The sequence below is a fragment of the Entelurus aequoreus genome, linkage group LG27 (genome assembly GCF_033978785.1).
Source record: "Entelurus aequoreus isolate RoL-2023_Sb linkage group LG27, RoL_Eaeq_v1.1, whole genome shotgun sequence".
Classification (NCBI taxonomy): Eukaryota; Metazoa; Chordata; class Actinopteri; order Syngnathiformes; family Syngnathidae; genus Entelurus; species Entelurus aequoreus.
The window spans coordinates 38,089,130-38,114,916 of record NC_084757.1 but is presented as its reverse complement, the minus strand read 5'-3'; positions in this window follow the sequence as shown (position 1 = coordinate 38,114,916).

The following is a 25,787-nucleotide window of genomic DNA, read 5'->3' as shown; positions in this document are numbered from 1 at the left end:
AAACACACAAAACTCCATTATTTTGTTATGAAACGGTTTGAAAAAGTACTTTTGTGTGATGAGGGATATTTATCTTTATTTTCCTGTGTTACATATTGTGAAATATTCGCCTGAGTATTTTTTTTTAAAATGTTCTCCTGAATGCACTCACCATAAACTATACTGCCATCTAGTGCCGTGGACTCACAATTGTCAGTGCAACTTCATGTCATACTTGCAAAAAATAATATAACAAAATATAAAAATATTATCATTTTTAAACGTTGAAAAAAAAAAAGAGATTTTATTATGTAAAAATGATTTATTAATACACAAAAGTACGGAAAATTGGTGTCGTCGAGTACCTGTATCGGTCCAAATGTGAACGATACCCATACCTACAGAAAATATAACCTTTTATTACATTTACTGCAATACAATAATTATTTATTTAGTAGTAAGTGTGCATTAGCAACATGCTAGCACATAAAAACACACACAACTCCATTATTTTGTTACGAAACGGTTTGAAAAAGTACTTTTGTGTGATGAGGGATATTTATCTTTATTTTCCTGTGTTACATATTGTGAAATATTCGCCTGAGTATTTTTTTAAAAATGTTCTCCTGAATGCACTCACCATAAACTATACTGCCATCTAGTGTCGTGGACTCACAATTGTCAGTGCAACTTCATGTCATACTTGCAAAAAATAATACAACAAAATATAAAAATATTATCATTTTTAAACGTTGAAAAAAAAAAGAGATTTTATTATGAAAAAATGATTTATTAATACACAAAAGTACGGAAATTTGGTGTCGTCAAGTACCTGTATCGGTCCAAATGTGAACGATACCCATACCTACAGAAAATATAACCTTTTATTACATTTACTGCAATACAATAATTATTTATTTAGTAGTAAGTGTGCATTAGCAACATGCTAGCACATAAAAACACGCAAAACTCCATTATTTTGTTATGAAACGGTTTGAAAAAGTACTTTTGTGTGATGAGGGATATTTATCTTTATTTTCCTGTGTTGGTTTACGTATTGTGAAATATTCGCCTGAGTATTTTAAAAAAAAATGTTCTCCTGAATGCACTCACCATAAACTATACTGCCATCTAGTGTCGTGGACCCACAATTGTCAGTGCGACTTCATGTCATACTTGCAAAAAAATAATACAACAAAATATAAAAATATTATCATTTTTAAACGTTGAAAAAAAAAGAGATTTTATTATCAAAAAATTATTTATTAATACATAAAAGTACGGAAAATTGGTGTTGTCGAGTGCCTGTATCGGTCCAAATGTGAACGATACACATACCTACAGAAAATATAACCTTTTATTACATTGACTGCAATACAATAATTATTTATTTAGTAGTAAGTGTGCATTAGCAACATGCTAGCACATAAAAACACACAAAACTCCATTATTTTGTTATGAAACGGTTTGAAAAAGTACTTTTGTGTGATGAGGGATATTTATCTTTATTTTCCTGTGTTGGTTTACATATTGTGAAATATTCGCCTGAGTATTTTTAAAAAAAAATGTTCTCCTGAATACACACAAAAAAACATACTCTAATGTCCAAACTTTTTCCACTGAGGGCCGCACACTGACAAATCAAAGCAAGCGGGGGCCATTTTGATATTTGTTTATTTTAAAAACCAATACAATATATGTATGAAAAATATACATTAAGGCCTCCACTCAGGCTTGATCCCAAAGGGTTTCGGTCCAAAAAATATTTAAAATGTGTCATTATTCATTATTATTATCTCTAGATCAACATTAGGTCTATCTGTCAATATAACCTTTTTAAAGATTTAAGTCGTATGCTCTTTTTGTCAAAGAAAACCCTGTTTTTTTTCTGGAAAAAAACACAAAATATGCAATATTTATAATAAAATGTAATTTAATTTAATTTAATTTAAATTTAATTTAAATTTTTAGTAGGAATATTTCAGATTATATAATAATTGGAGCCTTAAAAAGGTCAATAACTCATAACACCATTGATTTTAATTCATTATTATTTTTTGAGCAATGACACTTAAAAACAAATCACACAAAAATGATTGGGGAACCAAAAGGGTCCTACTCATTAAAGTGTTGAAAAATAAATGTACTGTTTACTTTTAACACAATAATCTCGAGATCAACTTCAGATCCATCCGTCAATCATACGTTGTATTGTTGTTTATGTTTTTTGTTTGTTCGTTTTAGGCCCTTCTTTAAAAAAATATAAAAAAATTGAATTTCTATACGGCAAACACAAAATATGCAACATTTTCCCCAAAAAATATCTCAAAGTGCAATATTTAATGTGACGTAATTGGAGCCTTGGATAGGTCAATAATTCATAATAACATTGATTTTGATTCATTATTATTTTTTTAAAGAAAGAAACAGCCTGCATGGCAGCTTTGTGTTATTAGAGTAAACATTGCAACATTTTCTTGTTACCTTTCACCTGTTTGCTCTTTCATACCACTTTTTAGGTTTTTCATTTTTTTTAATCGTATTTTAAAATGGGCCGTGGGGCCGTTAAAAAATGACCTGCGGGCCGCAAATGGCCCCCGGGCCGCACTTTGGACATCCCTGCTCTAATGTATAGTAACGTTCTTTAACATAGGGCCCCCACTTTTCCACTACAGTATTTAAATATTAACAAGTAATTAGTAACTTTAGATTTCAATCATATTCATTAATTACATCTTACCTGCTTCCGATTGAACAGACACACCTTGTCCAAAGGTATGAAACCATGGCTGATTCGAAGAATAAATACTTATCAAATACGTTGCATAAGCAGGGGCTCATAAATAACTGACAATTTTTTTTTTTTTACACACAATTTTTGTGTTAAAATAAACAAAATCAAAAATAAATATGTTTAACTAAATTGTGGATCAAATTAAAGTGCAAATGAAAACACAGCTTCACCACTTTAGTCATCATTTTTGCGCTTACCGTATTTCCTTGAATTGGCGCCGGGAATATAGTATTCGCCTGCCTAGAATTACAGCCGGGTCAAACTCGTTTCGCAAAATAATTAGCGGGGTCAAATATGAGTCATTAAATGACTCCCGCCTCCTGGTGGTAGAGGGCGCTAGTGATCCTTCTTGCGACTACCAGTACTGCAGGAGACAGGTACTGCAGAAGAAGACAACAAGCAGCAAGCATGAGCAGCAATTGTTTGCTTGCACTTTTAACATGGAGGATTACATATCTAAAACAAAACAGTTTTCTAAACTGGACTTTCAATCGAAGCAGGAGGTAATAATTAAAGGAATATCTCCAGAGACTTTTAAAATTGAAGAAAGATAAGGAAGACTGCCTTTGATCAGAAGCAGCTGCACATGGACCCATTTACAAGTAAAGGTAAGATCATAATAACGTTTTTTTTATTAAATGTGCTTTTCATGATAAGGTATGCGCCGGAGTGAGAAGAGGTTTTAAAATAATTAGCGCATGCTTGCCCATTCCGCATGCTTTTGGTAACCGCAGGAGTGAGAAGAGGTTTTAAATTAATTAGCGCCCCTGCGGCTATTCAAGGAAATACGGTAAGACAATTCTCTCTGATTTAAGCTGCGGTGTTGTTGTTGATGTTGTCATTACTGCCACAAGTGGTGGAAAAATGTATTGCAACTGAGTACAGCTGAGGAACACATATTTGTGGGCGGGAAGAACGCTTACGGGAGACGGCATTTTTATCTGACTTATGTTATTGGAGCCTGCAGGTGTACCTAATGAAGCGGGCCACGGATGACGGGGCCGTCATGTACGGCGTGCGAGGCGAGGAGTTAAAACACGTGTAAGCTTGCTAACGAGGGCGAGCCGCTGATGAAGCGGCCTCTAAAAGGAAGCGACACCAAAGAGAATCGCTACCTTGATTCCAGGCGCCGTCCTTGGAGTGCGCTCCAATTTATGCATGATTAACTAAGAGCTGCTAATTCCATTAATGTAACAAGTCGTGCAATTTCCCTTACGTTCCATTGTTTGCTCATGTGCTAATGACACCTTGACAAGACGCGCTCGTGTTCAGCATGGGAGTCGTTCCTTCAGGACCGCAAACACTAATCGTCCTCGCCGCTCCGGCACGCCGCCGTGTCTCGCCGTGCACGGCTGTGACGGCAGCACAACAGACCGTTCTTCTTTCAAATTATAATTTTCCTGACCATAGAGCGCACCCGTATATAAGACGCACCCACTACATTTCAGAAGAAAAAAACATTGTTCCATATATTATCCGCACTGGACTATAAGCCGCACCCACCAAATTTGGGAAGAAAAAGATATTGTTCCATATATTAGTCGCACCGAACCATAAACCGCATCCGCTAAATTTCAGTAGAAAAAAATATTGTTCCATATATTGCTCTGGACTATAAGCCGCACCCACTAAATTTTAGAAGAAAAATATGTTTCCTTATATTACCCGCAATAAACTATAAGCCGCACCCAATACATTTCAGAAGAAAACAATATTGTTCCATATATTATCTGCATCGGACTAAAAGCTGCACCCACTACGTTTTAGAAGAAAAATATAGTTTTCCATATATTAGCCGCACCAGACTATAAGCCGCACCCACTAAATTTCAAAAGAAAAATATATATTTTCATATATTAGCCGCACAGGACTATAAGACGCACCCACTAAATTTTTGACGAAAATTGTTTTTCTATATATTATCTTCACTGGACTATAAGCCGCACCCACTAAATTTCAGAAGAAAAAAATATTGTTCCAATATTATCCACATCGGACTAAAAGCTGCACCCACTACATTTTACAAGAAAAATATAGTTTTCCATATATTAGCTGCACCAGACTATAAGCCGCACCCACTAAATTTAAAAAGAAAAATATATATTTTCATATATTAGTCGCACAGGACTATAAGCCGCACCTACTAAATTTTTGAAGAAAATTATTGTTCTATATATTAGCCGCACTGGACTAAAAGCCGCACCCACTAAATTTCAGTAGAAAAAAATATTGTTCCATATATTGCTCTGGACTATAAGCCGCACCCACTAAATTTTAGAAGAAAAATATATGTTTCCTTATATTACCCGCAATAAACTATAAGCCGCACCCAATACATTTCAGAAGAAGAAAATATTGTTCCAATATTATCCGCATCGGACTAAAAGCTGCACCCACTACGTTTTAGAAGAAAAATATAGTTTTCCATATATTAGCCGCACCCACTAAATTTAAAAAGAAAAATATATATTTTCATATATTATCCGCACAGGACTATAAGCCAAACCTACTACATTTTTGAAGAAAATTGTTCTATATATTAGCTGCACTGGACTATAAGCCCCAACCACTAAATTTCAGAAGAAAAAAATATTGTTCCATATATTATCTGCACTGGACTATAAGCCGCACCCACGAAATTTCCGAAGAAAAAAATATTGTTCCATATATTATCTGCACTGGACTATAAGCCGCACCCACTAAATTTCAGAAGAAAAAAATATTGTTCCATATATTAGTCGCACTGGACTATAAGCCGCAACCACTAAATTCCCGCAGAAAAAAATATTGTTCCATATATTAGTCGCACTGGACTATAAGCCGCACCCGCTAAATTTCCGAAGAAAAAAATATTGTTCCATATATTAGTCGCACTGGACTATAAGCCGCACCCGCTAAATTTCAGAAGAAAAAAATATTGTTCCATATATTATCCACATCGGACTAAAAGCTGCACCCACTACGTTTTAGAAGAAAAATATAGTTTTCCATATATTAGCTGCACCAGACTACAAGCCGCACCCACTAAATTTCAAAAGAAAAAAATATATGTTCATATATTAACCGCACAGGACTATAAGCCGCATCTACTAAATTTTTGAAGAAAATTATTGTTCTATATATTAGCTGCACTGGACTATAAGCCGCACCCACGAAATTTCCGAAGAAAAAAATATTGTTCCATATATTATCTGCACTGGACTATTAGCCGCACCCACTAAATTTCAGAAGAAAAAAATATTGTTCCATATATTAGTCGCACTGGACTATAAGCCGCAACCACTAAATTCCCGCAGAAAAAAATATTGTTCCATATATTAGTCGCACTGGACTATAAGCTGCACCCAATATATTTCAGAAGAAAAAAATATTGTTCCATATATTATTCGCACTATAAGCCGCACCCACTAAATTTCAGTAGAAAAAATATTGTTCTATATATTGCTCTGGGGCCGTACTTATCAAGCTTCTTAGAATGACTCCTAAGAAGTCTGCTAAGAGTTGACTTAAGAGTAAATAAATTCTTGGCTGAAAGCTGCACTTAAAAGTTACTTATCAAGCGTCTTACTCACACTTTCAGCCAAGTGTAGGACTGAATCTAAAGTGTCACACTCAGAGCTGAATTACGACATTACTATGTGCCGTAAACGCAATTTTAGGTGACGTCATTTCTGTGTCCATAGAAATGACCAATCACGGAAGGGAATCCGTTGTCTAAGAATAAAGAAATATCTTAAGTGGACAATGGGAGAGTATATTTTGACAATAAACTACAAAATAATAAGTTTGAGAGTAGGACTACATTTCGCAAATTCTCAGGACTTAAGTGTAAAATGGCACTCTAAGAAGCTTGATAAGTACGGCCCCAGACCTATCGGTTGATATTAACTTTTTGTAATTTCTTTGCTGTTTTTGAATATTTTATACCTTTTAACACCCTTTTTTACCATTAAAAAAACAATAAATTGTGAGACATTTCCTCCAAATAAATTAAAAAGTCAAATATTTGATGTGAAGTGATGTGAGCCTTAAATAGGTCAAAAACAACTTTGATTTGAATTCATGATTATTTTTTGAGCATGGATCGTTTTTAAGAAAAAAAATCCACATTGTAGGTTCTTTGGATCCTCAAAGGTCTCCTTCATAAAAGTGTTAAAGGCCTACTGAAATGATTTTTTTTTTTATTTAAACGGGGATAGCAGATCCATTCTATGTGTCATACTTGATCATTTCGCGATATTGCCATATTTTTGCTGAAAGGATTTAGTAGAGAAAATCGACGATAAAGTTCGCAACTTTTGCTCGCTGATAAAAAAAAAGCCTTGCCTGTAGCGGAAGTAGCGTGACGTCACAGGAGCTAGTATTCCTCACAATTCCCCGTTGTTTACAATGGAGCGAGAGAGATTCCGACCGAGAAAGTGACGATTACCCCATTAATTTGAGCGAGGATGAAAGATTCGTAGATGAGGAACGTTACAGTGAAGGACTAGAGTGCAGTGCAGGACGTATCTTTTTTCGCTCTGACCGTAACTTAGGTACAAGCTGGCTCATTGGATTCCACACTCTCTCCTTTTTCTATTGTGGATCACGGATTTGTATTTGAAACCACCTGGGATACTATATCCTCTTGAAAATGAGAGTCCAGAACGCCAAATGGACATTCAGTGCCTTTTATCTCCACGACAATACATCGGCGAAATGCTTTAGCTACGAGCTAACGTGATAGCATCGTGCTTTAACTGCATATAGAAAGAAAAAAAATAAAGCCCTGACTGGAAGGATAAATAGAAAATCATCAATACTATTAAACCGTGGACACGTAAATACACGGTTAATGCTTTCCAGCCTGGCGAAGGTTAACAATGCTGTGCTAACGACGCCATTGAAGCTAACTTAGCAACTTAGCAACGGGACCTCACAGAGCTATGCTAAAAACATTAGCTCTCCACCTACGCCAGCCAGCCCTCATCTGCTCATCAACACCCGTGCTCACCTGCGTTCCAGCGATCGGCAGAAGGACGAAGGACTTCACCCGATGCGTTTGGCGGCCCGGAGACGTAGGAAGTCAAGGTGAGGTCGGCGGCTAGCGCGGCTAGCGCTCCAACAAAGTCCTCCTGGTTGTGTTGCTGTAGTCCGCTGCTAATACACCGATCCCACCTACAACTGTCTTCTTTGCAGCCTTCATTGTTCATTAAACAAATTGCAAAAGATGTCCAGAATACTGTGGAATTATGAAATGAAAACAGAGCTTTTTGTATGGGATTCTACGGGGTACCATAACTTCCGTTACTCGGACTTCGTCACGCGCATACGTCATCATACCGCGACGTTTCCCGGGAAGTTTAAAATGTCACTTTATAAGTTAACCCGGCCATATTGGCATGTGTTGCAATGTTAAGATTTCATCATTGATATATAAACTATCAGACTGCGTGGTCGCTAGTAGTGGCTTTCAGTAGGCCTTTAACTGTAAGTCATATATTATTCTTTTTTTTTTACAATTTGAATGTTTACATTGCTAGATCAACCTAAACTCTATCTGTTGGTATTAAGTTGTTGTTATTTTTTGATGTTCTTGTATGTTTTATAACAATTATAAAGAGATAATGGAGGCATTGCGCCCTCTGTCCTCGCAATGTCTTGTAGAATTTTTTTATTTTTTTTTCCAGAAGTGCAGCAAATTGTTCCAGAGACCGGACGCCTTCCCGAGTTCTTTGTTGTAGTTCGTCACCTTGCGGGCCCGCTAACGTGACGGCCTTACACGCGTCTTATCTCTCTCTCTCCTGGCGTCGCCGCATCAAAGACAAAGCCGACTTATGCGGAGGAGGGAACAATGCATCCATTAGTCATGAGCATGCATGATATGCACATCCTGCACTTTCAGCCTCCTAATGTGGAAGCGGAATAGTTCAGTGGTCGTTAAAGTTTGATCAGCTCCTGCAAAGTAGCCGTCACACGCTCGGCTTTAATAAGGAGGCGAGGAAGTGGCGCCCGGGGGGGGGGGGGGGGGGGGGGGGGGGTTTGAGGTGGTGATTGGACACCTTTTCAAGTGGCTTTGGGAGTAGAACTTTAAATAGTCACGTCAGGGTGCTGGCGCGCATTGTAATGAGACATGGTGACCTCCGAGGGCAATAAAACACTCGGTTGGAGACCTGAGGGATCCTGGGAACATAGATCCCTCACGTCCACTCGTCCTACGAACCTTCAAATCAAGAGAGGGGTCCGTCCCCGGTGCGGAGGGGCTGGTTTAACAAGGGGGCGGGGCCTTTGTAGTGCCACGCCGCCTAATACTCGACATAATTGATTTTGTCCTGGCGCCGGGCCGACGGAGCGGTAATTAGGAGGCCGAGCCGCCTCATCGATTCCCGCCTGAGACTTCACGCTGGCGAATCATTGCTGCGCCTCCTTGGGGGTCAATCGACTCGCCGCTTCAGTTTGTCTTTTAACGGCGCGGGCCGCAAGACTAACAGGAAGTGTCAAAGAACGCCGTCAAAGAAGTCATTTCTTATCCGTGATCCTTCAGACACGGCGACCGAACATTTGTTGCTTCTGAAATACCGGACCAAGGAAGGGAATACCACTATTGTGGATATGTTGACTGCACATATATATATATATATATATATATATATATATATATATATATATATATATATATATATATATATATATATATATATATATATATATATATATATATATATATATATATATATATATGTCTTAATTAGACTATCCAAAAAATAGTGCTCGATACCGTGGTAGAGCGTAATATGTATGTGTGGGAAAAAAATCACAAGACTATTTCATCTCTACAGGCCTGTTTCATGAGGGGTTTTCCTCAATCCTCAGGAGATTTTTTCTTGTTAACAATGTTAACTATATGTGTTAAACATGCTTGTATTATCTTTAAACACCTTTAACTTGTTAACAATATTAACTATATGTGTTAAACATGCTTGTATTATCTTTAAACACCTTTAACTTGTTAACAATATTAACTATATGTATCAAACATTCTTGTATTATCATTAAACACCTTTAACTTATTAACAATATTAACTATATGTGTTAAACATGCTTGTATTATCTTTAAACACCTTTAACTTGTTAACAATATTAACTATATGTGTTAAACATGCTTGTATTATCTTTAAACACCTTTAACTTGTTAACAATATTAACTATATGTATTAAACATTCTTGAATTATCATTAAACACCTTTAATTTATTAACAATATTAACTATATGTATTAAACATGCTTGTATTATCTTTAAACACCTTTAACTTGTTAACAATATTAACTATATGTATCAAACATTCTTGTATTATCATTAAACACCTTTAATTTATTAACAATATTAACTATGTGTTAAACATGCTTGTATTATCTTTAAACACCTTTAACTTGTTAACAATATTAACTATATGTGTTAAACATGCTTGTATTATCTTTAAACACCTTTAACTTGTTAACAATATTAACTATATGTATTAAACATTCTTGTATTATCATTAAACACCTTTAATGTATTAATAATATTAACTATATGTGTTAAACATGCTTGTATTATCTTTAAACACCTTTAACTTGTTAACAATATTAACTATATGTGTTAAACATGCTTGTATTATCTTTAAACACCTTTAACTTGTTAACAATATTAACTATATGTATTAAACATGCTTGTATTATCATTAAACACCTTTAATTTATTAATAATATTAACTATATGTGTTAAACATGCTTGTATTATCTTTAAACACCTTTAACTTGTTAATAATATTAACTATATGTGTTAAACATGCTTGTATTATCTTTAAACACCTTTAACTTGTTAACAATATTAACTATATGTGTTAAACATGCTTGTATTATCTTTAAACACCTTTAATTTATTAACAATATTAACTATATGTGTTAAACATGCTTGTATTATCATTAAACACCTTTAACTTTTTAATAATATTAACTATATGTGTTAAACATGCTTGTATTATCTTTAAACACCTTTAACTTGTTAACAATATTAACTATATGTGTTAAACATGCTTGTATTATCTTTAAACACCTTTAACTTGTTAACAATATTAACTATATGTGTTAAACATGCTTGTATTATCTTTAAACACCTTTAATTTATTAACAATATTAACTATATGTGTTAAACATGCTTGTATTATCTTTGAACACCTTTAACTTGTTAACAAAAACATATATTTCATAAATAAGTAAATATAAATTATATATATGAATGAGGTAGATCCCTGCGACTTGACCAATTGAAAAGTAGCTTGCCTGCAGAAAAAGTGTGAGCACCCCTGTTTTAGAGGAAATAAGCAAAAAAAACTGTAGCTTCTACGCAAATTTTGGAATGAGCGACTTGTCAGTATTGAGAGCATCCAGTCCACAGCTGCTGAACAACCAATGACACCAAACCTAGGTCAGCTTTTGGAAGAGTAGTCATTTTTTCAAATGTTTTCAAGATGGCAGGAGCTCTGTGCTCTTGTGTCATCCTTTTGTGTTTCCCTCTTATTTTCATGTGTTATTATATATATATATATATATATTTTTTTTTATTTTTTATTGCCTTTTGTTCGGGACCCTTTGGGACTGTGTGACAAGGGGTGGCACTTTCGTGACTTCTGCGGTGCTTTTTTGTGGACTTCTGGATCTGCCTCCCGGGAGCCTTTTGGCCATGGAGACCAGCTGCCGGGTCTCTGCCACACTAGAGTCCGTTTGGAGAGACTGGAGGAGATGTGGAGGAAGAGACACGGCTGCGGAGCTGGACAAGCTTCACAGTGTCTTTTGCGGACTTCTGGATCTGCCTCCCGGGAGCCTTTTGGCCATGGAGACCAGCTGCTGGGTCTCTGCCACACCAGAGTCCGTTTGGAGAGACTGGAGGAGATGTGGATGAAGAGACACGGCTGCGGAGCTGGACAAGCTTCACGGTGTCTTTTGCGGACTTCTGGATCTGCCTCCCGGGAGCCTTTTGGCCATGGAGACCAGCTGCCGGGTCTCTGCCACACTAGAGTCCGTTTGGAGAGACTGGAGGAGATGTGGATGAAGAGACATGGCTGCGGAGCTGGACAAGCTTCACAGAGTCTTGGCTGAATGAGCAGGTATCGGACACCTCGGTCTCCTTTGGACGCATCCTCGCTCATCCATGCGGACTGGACACTGGCCGAGAGTTGGTGGGCGGCCGAGAGTGGAGTCGGCTCTCTTGGTTGCTTTGTTGGGTCTGCTCCTGTCTCTGGCCATGCTCCCTCCACCCCAGCAGACGATGGTGAGGGGCTCAGTCTTAAACCGATTCACCCCCCCCCCCCCCCCCCCATTGTTTACCTCATTCCACCTTTTTTGTAGTTGGCAGACCCGTCAGCGATCCTGTTCTGTCTCCCTGTAATGTTTGTCTGATCTTGAATGGGATTGTGCTGAAAATGTTGATTCCTCCTCGGGGATTAATAAAGTATTTCTGATTCTGATTCTGATTTCCGTTCATGCAAGTTCTACCAGAGGCTCATTTCCATTTTGCCCAGAAAAAACCAAACAAAACACTGAAATATTGTGTCTTCAGCTTTGAAACAAGGAGACGGTTTCAGGAGAGATCTTTCCAATTTGTGTGGATGAGGAGACAAGTTGACAACATCACTTAGTCTGAGAGGCATCACGTCACGTCGCCTAATGAGAGGAAGTTTAGCAGATGTCCTCCTTAATGGTTTTGGCAATGCTAAGCTTTTATCTTTTCGTGCGATGCGGAGTGTTTGGATTTTCAGGGTCAGCCGGACTTTGCCCAGCAAGCAGCTGGAAGAAGAGTTCTTCATAGTCCGTGTTCTACCCCGGAAAGTCCTCAATCCCACGTGATGCCACCACGCCTCTTCAGTCTGCCTTCCGACGCCAAGCAGAGATGAAATAGCGGCGTTGTCATTTTTGAAAATTACTTCTGACTAAACCTCAGCGCTTTGTCGTCTTTTGCAAACTGAAATGTGTCAATAGCACCTTGTACTGATAAACTGTCAGGATTCTTCCCGAGCTGGCATCAAATGCTCAGGGAGGCTGACTTGTCACGTCATGTTAGAAGAAACATGTTAGCGTAAAGTTACTCTTTTTGTGTGTGTGTGTGTAGCTTTGCTTTGCTTTGCTTCTTACACCATTTTTTATCATAGATTATTTAGCTCTCATGTTCCTGAAGGATCGCGGCAATCCTACAAAAAACACAAATCAACCACGACGTATAGCATTTGTACTTATCGTGCCTTTGAAGCCTTTGCCTTTGTTTAAAACCCTAGCATCCCAACCGCTGTTGGTGCCCAGAATAACACAGCAAAATGTACACGGAACACAATGACGCCACGTACTAAAATAACAAGATCTGTACCAGACAATGATTGGAAGTACTACAATATCAGTGATCTTTATCAGACAAAGAATGATTGGAAGTACTACAATATCAGTGATCTTTAGCAGACAAACAATGATTAAAAGTACTACAATATCAAGGATCTGTAATTGACAAACAATGATTGAAAGTACTACAATATCGGGGATCTGTAACTGACAATGATTGAAAGTACTACAATATCAGTGATCTTTAGCAGACAAACAAGGATTGGAAGTACTACAATATCAGGGTTCTTTATCAGACAAACAATGATTGGAAGTACTACAATATCAGGGATCTGTAACTGACAATGATTGAAAGTACTACAATATCAGTGATCTTTAGCAGACAAACAATGTTTGAATGTACTACAATATCAGTGATCTTTAGCAGACAAATAATGATTGAATGTACTACAATATCAGTGATCTTTAGCAGACAAATAATGATTGAAAGTACTACAATATCAGTGATCTTTAGCAGACAAACAATGATTGAAAGTACTACAATATCAGTGATCTTTAGCAGACAAACAATGATTGAATGTACTACAATATCAGTGATCTTTAGCAGACAAACAATGATTGGAAGTACTACAATATCAGTGATCTTTAGCAGACAAACAATGATTGGAAGTACTACAATATCAGTGATCTTTAGCAGACAAACAATGATTGGAAGTACTACAATATCAGTGATCTTTAGCAGACAAACAATGATTGGAAGTTGTCAGGCTTGTCCCTGACAGTTTGGTTATGTTTTAGTTTTTCCTCTGTTTGTCTTTATTTCCTGTCAGCGCTTTTATTTTGGTTGTTTCCTGCTTGTCTCCCTGAGTGCTGCGTCCCCTCAGCTGCGGCTGATTGGCACCTGGCCACACCTGCTGTCAATCAGCCAGCTGCTATTTAAACCTGCCTTGCCATCCAGTCTGTGCTGGACTATTGTCGATGTCTACTGGTTGTCGTTGGAGCTACTACTTGTCGTTGGAGCTACTACTTGTCGTTGGAGCTACTACTTGTCGTTGGAGCTACTACTTGTCGTTAGAGCTACTACTTGTCGTTAGAGCTACTACTTGTCGTTAGAGCTACTACTTGTCGTTGGAGCTACTACTTGTCGTTGGAGCTACTACTTGTCGTTGGAGCTACTACTTGTCGTTGGAGCTACTACTTGTCGTTGGAGCTACTACTTGTCGTTGGAGCTACTACTTGTCGTTGGAGCTACTACTTGTCGTTGGAGCTACTACTTGTCGTTGGAGCTACTACTTGTCGTTAGAGCTACTACTTGTCGTTAGAGCTACTACTTATCGTTAGAGCTACTACTTGTCGTTGGAGCTACTACTTGTCGTTGGAGCTACTACTTGTCGTTGGAGCTACTACTTGTCGTTGGAGCTACTACTTGTCGTTGGAGCTACTACTTGTCGTTGGAGCTACTACTTGTCGTTAGAGCTACTACTTGTCGTTGGAGCTACTACTTGTCGTTGGAGCTACTACTTGTCGTTGGAGCTACTACTTGTCGTTGGAGCTACTACTTGTCGTTGGAGCTACTACTTGTCGTTGGAGCTACTACTTGTCGTTAGAGCTACTACTTGTCGTTAGAGCTACTACTTGTCGTTAGAGCTACTACTTGTCGTTGGAGCTACTACTTGTCGTTGGAGCTACTACTTGTCGTTGGAGCTACTACTTGTCGTTGGAGCTACTACTTGTCGTTGGAGCTACTACTTGTCGTTGGAGCTACTACTTGTCGTTGGAGCTACTACTTGTCGTTGGAGCTACTACTTGTCGTTGGAGCTACTACTTGTCGTTAGAGCTACTACTTGTCGTTAGAGCTACTACTTATCGTTAGAGCTACTACTTGTCGTTGGAGCTACTACTTGTCGTTGGAGCTACTACTTGTCGTTGGAGCTACTACTTGTCGTTGGAGCTACTACTTGTCGTTGGAGCTACTACTTGTCGTTAGAGCTACTACTTGTCGTTAGAGCTACTACTTATCGTTAGAGCTACTACTTGTCGTTAGAGCTACTACTTGTCGTTGGAGCTACTACTTGTCGTTGGAGCTACTACTTGTCGTTAGAGCTACTACTTGTCGTTGGAGCTACTACTTGTCGTTGGAGCTACTACTTGTCGTTGGAGCTACTACTTGTCGTTGGAGCTACTACTTGTCGTTGGAGCTACTACTTGTCGTTGGAGCTACTACTTGTCGTTGGAGCTACTACTTGTCGTTGGAGCTACTACTTGTCGTTCTCATTGTTTGCGGTAAGCTGTTCCTCATAGCCGTTTACAGTTTGCTTTCTCCTAGCTCTTTTGTTTCGTGTTATCCTGTTAGCCGTTAGCTGTTTCCAAGTTTTCTGTTTGCTGGTTCCTGTTTTCAGTTTGGCTATTCCTAGTTCCTGGTTTGTGTTTTACCTTCTTATTTTCGACATTAAATCATGTTTTCCTGCACCAATCCTGCCTTCTCTGCATCTTGGGGTTCGTCACCAACACCATGTGACAGAAGTACTACAATATCAGGGATCTGTAACCGACAATGATTGAAAGTACTACAATATCAGGGATCTGTAACTGACAATAATTGAAAGTACTACAATATCAGTGATCTTTAGCAGACAAACAATGATTGAAAGTACTACAATATCGGGGATCTGTAACTGACAAACAATGATTGAAAGTACTACAATATCAGGGATCTGTAACTGACAAACAATGATTGAAAGTACTACAATATCAGGGATCTGTAACCGACAATGATTGAAAGTACTACAATATCAGGGATCTGTAACTGACAATAATTGAAAGTACTACAATATCAGTGATCTTTAGCAGACAAACAATGATTGAAAGTACTACAATATCGGGGATCTGTAACTGACAAACAATGATTGAAAGTACTACAATATCAGGGATCTGTAACTGACAAACAATGATTGAAAGTACTACAATATCAGGGTTCTTTATCGGACAAACAATGATTGGAAGTACTACAATATCAGTGATCTTTAGCAGACAAACAATGATTGGAAGTACTACAATATCGGGGATCTGTAACTGACAAACAATGATTGAAAGTACTACAATATCAGGGATCTGTAACTGACAAACAATGATTGAAAGTACTACAATATCAGGGATCTGTAACTGACAAACAATGATTGAAAGTACTACAATATCAGGGTTCTTTATCGGACAAACAATGATTGGAAGTACTACAATATCAGTGATCTTTAGCAGACAAACAATGATTGGAAGTACTACAATATCAGGGATCTGTAACTGACAAACAATGATTGAAAGTACTACAATATCGGGGATCTGTAACTGACAAACAATGATTGAAAGTACTACAATATCAGGGATCTGTAACTGACAAACAATGATTGAAAGTACTACAATATCAGGGTTCTTTATCGGACAAACAATGATTGGAAGTACTACAATATCAGTGATCTGTAACTGACAAACAATGATTGAAAGTACTACAATATCAGTGATCTGTAACTGACAAACAATGATTGAAAGTACTACAATATCAGGGATCTGTAACTGACAAACAATGATTGAAAGTACTACAATATCAGGGTTCTTTATCGGACAAACAATGATTGAAAGTACTACAATATCAGGGATCTGTAACTGACAATGATTAAAAGTACTACAATATCAGTGATCTTTAGCAGACAAACAATGATTGAAAGTACTACAATATCAGGGATCTGTAACTGACAATGATTAAAAGTACTACAATATCAGTGATCTTTAGCATACAAACAATGATTGGAAGTACTACAATATCGGGGATCTGTAACTGACAATGATTGGAAGTACTACAATATCAGTGATCTTCAGCAGACAAACAATGATTGGAAGTACTACAATATCGGGGATCTGTAACTGACAAACAATGATTGAAAGTACTACAATATCAGTGATCTTTAGCAGACAAACAATGATTGAAAGTACTACAATATCAGTGATCTGTAACTGACAAACAATGATTTAAAGTACTACAATATCAGATATCTGTAACTGACAATGATTGGAAGTACTACAATATCGGGGATCTGTAACCGACAAACAATGATTGAAAGTACTACAATATCAGGGATCTGTAACTGACAAACAATGATTGAAAGTACTACAATATCAGATATCTGTAACTGACAATGATTGAAAGTACTACAATATCAGTGATCTTTAGCAGACAAACAATGATTGAAAGTACTACAATATCGGGGATCTGTAACTGACAAACAATGATTGTAGTTTGGGCATCTGTACCAGACAATGATTAGATGTCCTACAATCGTGGGGTGTGCCAAACAAGCAATGATTGTAAGTACTACAATATCAGTGACATTGTAGTACTTCTAACGAGTCTTCTAGTGTGGCAATTTCAAGCAGCGTCGGTTGCTACGTAGAGTGGCGCTTTCCATCATTTTCAGCCGAGCGTATATTACAAAAGGACTAACCCCTTCTCCTCCTCTCACGCGAGATCCACCCGGGCACTGATGATGGCGTAATGTTCCACGTGACTAACGGGTACTATCCTCGGTGTTTGTGTTGCTGTGCGTGGGTTGCTGACAGCCACGTGACGAGCGAGGAGCCAGCAATCACTCCCGTCTCCGTCACATGGCAAAATAAAATAAACAAGATGGAAATCCAAGAGAAAAATGCATAGGTTAGCAATATTTAATTGGACTGGGAGTGTGCGTACTTCTGTATCTCGCGGCAACGCGCCTCGCACAAAAATTAAAAAGGCGAATTCTTTGATGTGCTTTAAGATTTTTGAACGGTGCAGATTTGAATATTTAAAGCGGCTCGGCGCTGTCACTTTGATCTGCCAGATGATTAGCGGGGTTTGTTCTAGAAAATGCGCTAAATGGACGCGGGAGAGGCGCGGCGTGGTAATTGCGAGACGTCTCGCCCGGCGAGGGTAAATTGCGCATTTTCAAGTAACAGGGTAAACAGTTCATTTGGGTTTTTTTATTTTGCACTTTTATGTTTAATGAGACAAGAAGACAGAGCGCCGCCACTTCAAACGCCAAAGAAATGTTGGTGGGCGAGAGAGAGAATGACACTCGGGAGGAGAACGTTTGCTTTCATGGCGGATGATCACAATGATCTGGCTGCCATCTTCTCAAAGCCCCGCCAGGAAGGAGTCGGACATTTGTGACGGCGACACGTCGCTCCTGTTGACTGCGACCCAATTCCACAAACAGGAAGTAGTTTAGCGTTCCACGTTGACGGCTCGTTTCTCTGCTCTTCAGCCTTCAAACGTCCAGGAACTTTTGCTTCGGCGGAGCAGGGAAATAAACCGACTGTGTGAGGTCACAGTTCTTCACAGGAAGTCAATGGAACACAAAGCAATAATACACCAAACAAGAGGATTGCAAAATAAAGTGTTCATAAAAAGTCAGACTTTTGTTGGCAACGTCAAACAGTCAGAAAGTCGTCTTCTCACTAAATGATCAATTCATGAGAGTCAGGTGACTACTTTACTACTACTTTCAGCTGTAAATAACAATATATCAATAATACATGTCCGTGTTTATCTGTAAATCACAATATATCAATAATACATGTCAGTCTTTATCTGTAAATATCAATATATCAATAATATGTGTCAGTGTTTATATGTAAATAACAATATATCAATAATAAATGTCAGTGTTTATCTGTAAATAACAATATATCAATAATACATGTCAGTGTTTATCTGTAAATAACAATATATCAATAATACATGTCAGTGTTTATCTGTAAATAACAATATATCAATAATATGTGTCAGTGTTTATATGTAAATAACAATATATCAATAATAAATGTCAGTGTTTATCTGTAAATAACAATATATCAATAATGCATGTCAGTCTTTATCTGTAAATAACAATATATCAATAATACATGTCAGTGTTTATCTGTAAATAACAATATATCAATAATACATGTCAGTGTTTATCTGTAAATAACAATATATCAATAATATGTGTCAGTGTTTATATGTAAATAACAATATATCAATAATACATGTCAGTGTTTATCTGTAAATAACAATATATACATAATTAATGTCAGTGTTTATCTGTAAATAACAATATATCAATAATAAATGTCAGTGTTTATCTGTAAATAACAATATATCAATAAAACATGTCAGTGTTTATCTGTAAATAACAATATATCAATAATATGTGTCAGTGTTTATATGTAAATAACAATATATCAATAATAAATGTCAGTGTTTATCTGTAAATAACAATATATCAATAATACATGTCAGTGTTTATCTGTACATAACAATATATAAACAATACATGTCAGTGTTTATCTGTAAATAACAATATATAAATAATTAATGTCAGTGTATATTTCATGCGGATATATATATATATATATATATATATATATATATATATATATATATATATATATATATATATATATATATATATATATACTGTATCTATGTGTGTATATGTGTTTTATTTTTATTTCAGAAACATTAACTTGTAGTTATTAGTATCAACATTACCGGTAAATTAAAAAATGTATCACAGGCCCTCAAAAAATGGACAAAAGTTGTCTTGTAAATAAAAACACAATTCCAAGTTTTAACTTCATTTTACTCATATTTCTCACTGAAATATGACCTTAATTGCATTAGTAATGCCTTGCATGTACAGTGTATGAATCTAATGTATTATTGTTATTATTATTATTGTATTATTTACTGTGTTTAGTCACCAGCATGCATCTACAATACATGGAAGGAGGAACAAGGAAACATTTTCAAATGTGGGCTCATCTAAATGTTCCTCTTCTCCTGTCTGTCTCATTGGAGGTAACTAATAATCAATACAAGTATTGGGAGTGACGCAATGGAGCGTGAGGTGAGGTGAGGTGAGGTGAGGTGAGGTGAGGTGAGGTGAGCGCCAAGTCCGACTGTGGTGGCGCTGCAAGTGGACCACCTGCTCTCAGAGCACACATCAATGGACATGTTGTCTTTGGCGTATTGACTTTTGAGGCCGGGAGGGAATCGATGGCGAGCGCTCAAGTCGTCTGACTGAGCACATGCCACTAACTCTTCTAGGGCATTGATTGTTCAGTAAGTACACTCTCAGGTCACTTCATTAGGCACACCTCGTCAGTAAGTACACTCTCAGGACACTTCATTAGGCACACCTAGTCAGTAAGTACACTCTCAGGTCACTTCATTAGGCACACCTAGTCAGTAAGTACACTCTCAGGTCACTTCATTAGGCACACCTAGTCAGTAAGTACACTCTCAGGTCACTTCGTTAGGCACACCTCGTCAGTAAGTACACTCTCAGGACACTTCATTAGGCACACCTCGTCAGTAAGTACACTCTCAGGTCACTTCATTAGGCACACCTAGTCAGTAAGTACACTCTCAGGTCACTTCATTAGGCACACCTAGTCAGTAAGTACACTCTCAGGTCACTTCATTAGGCACAAATCGTCAGTAAGTACACTCTCAGGTCACTTCATTAGGCACACCTAGTCAGTAAGTACACTCTCAGGTCACTTCATTAGGCACACCTAGTCAGTAAGTACACTCTCAGGTCACTTCATTAGGCACACCTAGTCAGTAAGTACACTCTCAGGTCACTTCATTAGGCACAGATCGTCAGTAAGTACACTCTCAGGACACTTCATTAGGCACAGATCGTCAGTAAGTACACTCTCAGGTCACTTCATTAGGCACACCTCGTCAGTAAGTACACTCTCAGGACACTTCATTAGGCACACCTAGTCAGTAAGTACACTCTCAGGTCACTTCATTAGGCACACCTAGTCAGTAAGTACACTCTCAGGTCACTTCATTAGGCACACCTAGTCAGTAAGTACACTCTCAGGTCACTTCATTAGGCACACCTCGTCAGTAAGTACACTCTCAGGTCACTTCATTAGGCACACCTCGTCAGTAAGTACACTCTCAGGTCACTTCATTAGGCACACCTCGTCAGTAAGTACACTCTCAGGTCACTTCATTAGGCACACCTCGTCAGCAAGTACACTCTCAGGTCACTTCATTAGGCACACCTAGTCAGTAAGTACACTCTCAGGTCACTTCATTAGGCACACTTAGTCAGTAAGTACACTTTCAGGTCACTTCATTAGGCACAGATCGTCAGTAAGTACACTCTCAGGTCACTTCATTAGGCACACCTAGTCAGTAAGTACACTCTCAGGTCACTTCATTAGGCACACCTCGTCAGTAAGTACACTCTCAGGTCACTTCATTAGGCACACCTAGTCAGTAAGTACACTCTCAGGTCACTTCATTAGGCACACCTCGTCAGTAAGTACACTCTCAGGTCACTTCATTAGGCACACCTAGTCAGTAAGTACACTCTCAGGTCACTTCATTAGGCACACCTAGTCAGTAAGTACACTCTCAGGTCACTTCATTAGGCACAGATCGTCAGTAAGTACACTCTCAGGTCACTTCATTAGGCACACCTAGTCAGTAAGTACACTCTCAGGTCACTTCATTAGGCACACCTAGTCAGTAAGTACACTCTCAGGTCACTTCATTAGGCACACCTAGTCAGTAAGTACACTCTCAGGTCACTTCATTAGGCACAGATCGTCAGTAAGTACACTCTCAGGACACTTCATTAGGCACAGATCGTCAGTAAGTACACTCTCAGGTCACTTCATTAGGCACACCTCGTCAGTAAGTACACTCTCAGGACACTTCATTAGGCACACCTAGTCAGTAAGTACACTCTCAGGTCACTTCATTAGGCACACCTAGTCAGTAAGTACACTCTCAGGTCACTTCATTAGGCACACCTAGTCAGTAAGTACACTCTCAGGTCACTTCATTAGGCACACCTCGTCAGTAAGTACACTCTCAGGTCACTTCATTAGGCACACCTCGTCAGTAAGTACACTCTCAGGTCACTTCATTAGGCACACCTCGTCAGTAAGTACACTCTCAGGTCACTTCATTAGGCACACCTCGTCAGCAAGTACACTCTCAGGTCACTTCATTAGGCACACCTAGTCAGTAAGTACACTCTCAGGTCACTTCATTAGGCACACTTAGTCAGTAAGTACACTTTCAGGTCACTTCATTAGGCACAGATCGTCAGTAAGTACACTCTCAGGTCACTTCATTAGGCACACCTAGTCAGTAAGTACACTCTCAGGTCACTTCATTAGGCACACCTCGTCAGTAAGTACACTCTCAGGTCACTTCATTAGGCACACCTCGTCAGTAAGTACACTCTCAGGTCACTTCATTAGGCACACCTCGTCAGTAAGTGCACTCTCAGGTCATTTCATTAGGCACACCTCGTCAGCAAGTACACTCTCAGGTCACTTCATTAGGCACACCTCGTCAGTAAGTACACTCGCAGGTCACTTCATTAGGCACACCTCGTCAGTAAGTACACTCTCAGGACACTTCATTAGGCACACCTCGTCAGTAAGTACACTCTCAGGACACTTCATTAGGCACACCTCGTCAGTAAGTACACTCTCAGGTCACTTCATTAGGCACACCTCGTCAGCAAGTACACTCTCAGGTCACTTCATTAGGCACACCTCGTCAGCAAGTACACTCTCAGGTCACTTCATTAGGCACACCTCGTCAGTAAGTACACTCTCAGGACACTTCATTAGGCACACCTCGTCAGTAAGTACACTCTCAGGTCACTTCATTAGGCACACCTCGTCAGTAAGTACACTCTCAGGTCACTTCATTAGGCACACCTCGTCAGTAAGTACACTCTCAGGTCACTTCATTAGGCACACCTCGTCAGCAAGTACACTCTCAGGTCACTTCATTAGGCACACCTCGTCAGTAAGTACACTCTCAGGACACTTCATTAGGCACACCTCGTCAGTAAGTACACTCTCAGGTCACTTCATTAGGCACACCTCGTCAGTAAGTACACTCTCAGGTCACTTCATTAGGCACACCTCGTCAGTAAGTACACTCTCAGGTCACTTCATTAGGCACACTTCGTCAGTAAGTACACTCTCAGGTCACTTCATTAGGCACACCTAGTCAGTAAGTACACTCTCAGGTCACTTCATTAGGCACACCTCGTCAGTAAGTACACTCTCAGGTCACTTCATTAGGCACACTTCGTCAGTAAGTACACTCTCAGGTCACTTCATTAAGCACAGATCGTCAGTAAGTACACTCTCAGGTCACTTCATTAGGCACACCTCGTCAGTAAGTACACTCTCCGGTCACTTCATTAGGCACACCTAGTCAGCAAGTACACTCTCAGGTCACTTCATTAGGCACACCTCGTCAGTAAGTACACTCTCAGGTCACTTCATTAGGCACACCTCGTCAGTAAGTACACTCTCAGGTCACTTCATTAGGCACACCTCGTCAGTAAGTGCACTCTCAGGTCATTTCATTAGGCACACCTCGTCAGCAAGTACACTCTCAGGTCACTTCATTAGGCACACCTAGTCAGTAAGTACACTCTCAGGTCACTTCATTAGGCACACCTCGTCAGTAAGTACACTCTCAGGACACTTCATTAGGCACACCTCGTCAGTAAGTACACTCTCAGGTCACTTCATTAGGCACACCTAGTCAGCAAGTACACTCTCAGGTCACTTCATTAGGCACACCTCGTCAGTAAATACATTATCAGGACACTTCATTAGGCACACCTCATCAGTAAGTACACTCTCAGGACACTTCATTAGGCACACCTAGTCAGTAAGTACACTCTCAGGTCACTTCATTAGGCACACCTAGTCAGTAAGGCAGTAAGGGTGTAGGCGGGGCCGCTAGCATATGCTCACACAGACTTTTGAAATTTCCTGAAAGTTTCATTTATTTTTCCAATAATTTTTGGGAGTTTGAGTCGGAATGTAGGATTAAGTGAACCCTCTTGTCTGTCATCCATTATCTTTGTTTATGTGGGTGTAGGTGAGACCAATAGCATAACATCTCACAGACATTTGACATTTCCTGGTAATTTCCTCAAAATTTGCCCATACATTTTTGAGTTTGAGTCGGAATGTACGATATAGTGAACCCTCTTGTCTGTAATCTACTGCCTTTCTCTCTGTGGGTGTAGGCATGGCCGCTAGCATACGCTCACACAGACTTTTGACTATTTCCTGAAAGCTTCATCAAAATGTGCCAATAACTTTTTGGAGTTTGAGTTATGTAAGATTAAGTGAACCCTCTTGTCAATAATCAACTGTCTTTGTCTCTGGTTGTGTAGTCAGGACGCTAGCATACGCTCACACAGACTTTTGACATTTCCTGAGAGTTCCATCAAAATCTGCCCATCATTTTTAGAGTTTGAGTTGTATTGTACCTAATAGTGAACCCTCTTACCTGTCATCCACTGCCTTTGTTTCTGTGGGTGTAGGTGGAGCTGCTAGCATACATTCACACAGACATTTTACATTTTCTAAAAGTTTCACCAAAGTTTGACGATAACTTTTTGGAGTTTGAGTTTTAGTCAGAAAGTAAGATATAGTGAACCCTCTTGTCAGTCATCCACTATCTTTGTCTCTGTGGGTGTAGGCGAGGGCGCTAGCATATACCCACAAGGACATTCAACATTTCCTAAAAGTTTCATCAAAATTTGCCAATAACCTATTGAGTCGGATTGTAAGAAATAGTGAACCCTCTTGTCAGTAATCTACTGCCTTTGTCTCTGTGGGTGTAGGCGGGGCCGCTAGCATACGCTCACACAGACTTTTGACATGTCATGAATGTTTCAGCAAAGTTTGCCCATAAGTTTTTGACTTTGTGTCGGGTTGTAAGAAATAGTGAACCCTCTTGTCAATCATCCGCTGCCTTTGTCTCTGTGGGTGTAGGTGGGGCCGCGACCATACCTTCACACAGACATTTTTTACATTTCCTAAAAGTCTCATCAAAATTTGCCAAAAACTTTTGGAGTTTGAGTCAGATTGTAAGAAAAAGTGAACCCTCTTGTCAGTAATCTACTGCCTTTGTCTCTGTGGGTGTAGGCGGGGCCTCTAGTATACGCTCACACAGACTTTTGACATTTCCTGAGAGTTTCATCTAAATCTGCCTATAACTTTTTGGAGTTTGAGTCGGAATGTATGATCAAGTGAACCCTCTTGTCTGTCATCCATTATATTTGTCTCTGTGGGTGTAGGCGGGGCCGCTAGCATATGCTCACACAGACATGCGACATTTCCTACAAGTTTCATCATTATTTGCCAATAACCTATTGAGTCGGATTGTACGAAAGAGTGAACCCTCTTGTCTGTCATCCACTGCCTTTGTCTCTGTGGGTGTAGGCGGGGCCGCTAGCATACACACAGACATTGTACATTTCCTGAAAGTTTCATCAAAGTTTGACGATAACTTTTTGGAGTTTGAGTTTGAGTCGGAATGTAAGATATAGTGAACCCTCTTGTCAGTCATCCACTATCTTTGTCTCTGCGGGTGTAGGAGAGGGGGCTAGCATATGGACATTCAACATTTCCTAAAAGTTTCATCAAAATTAGCCAATAACCTTTTGAGTCGGATTGTAAGAAATAGTGAACCCTCTTGTCAGTGATCTACTGCTTTTGTCTCTGTGGGTGTAGGCGGGATCATACGTTCACACAGACATTTTACATTTCCTAAAAGTTTCATCAAAATTTGACAATA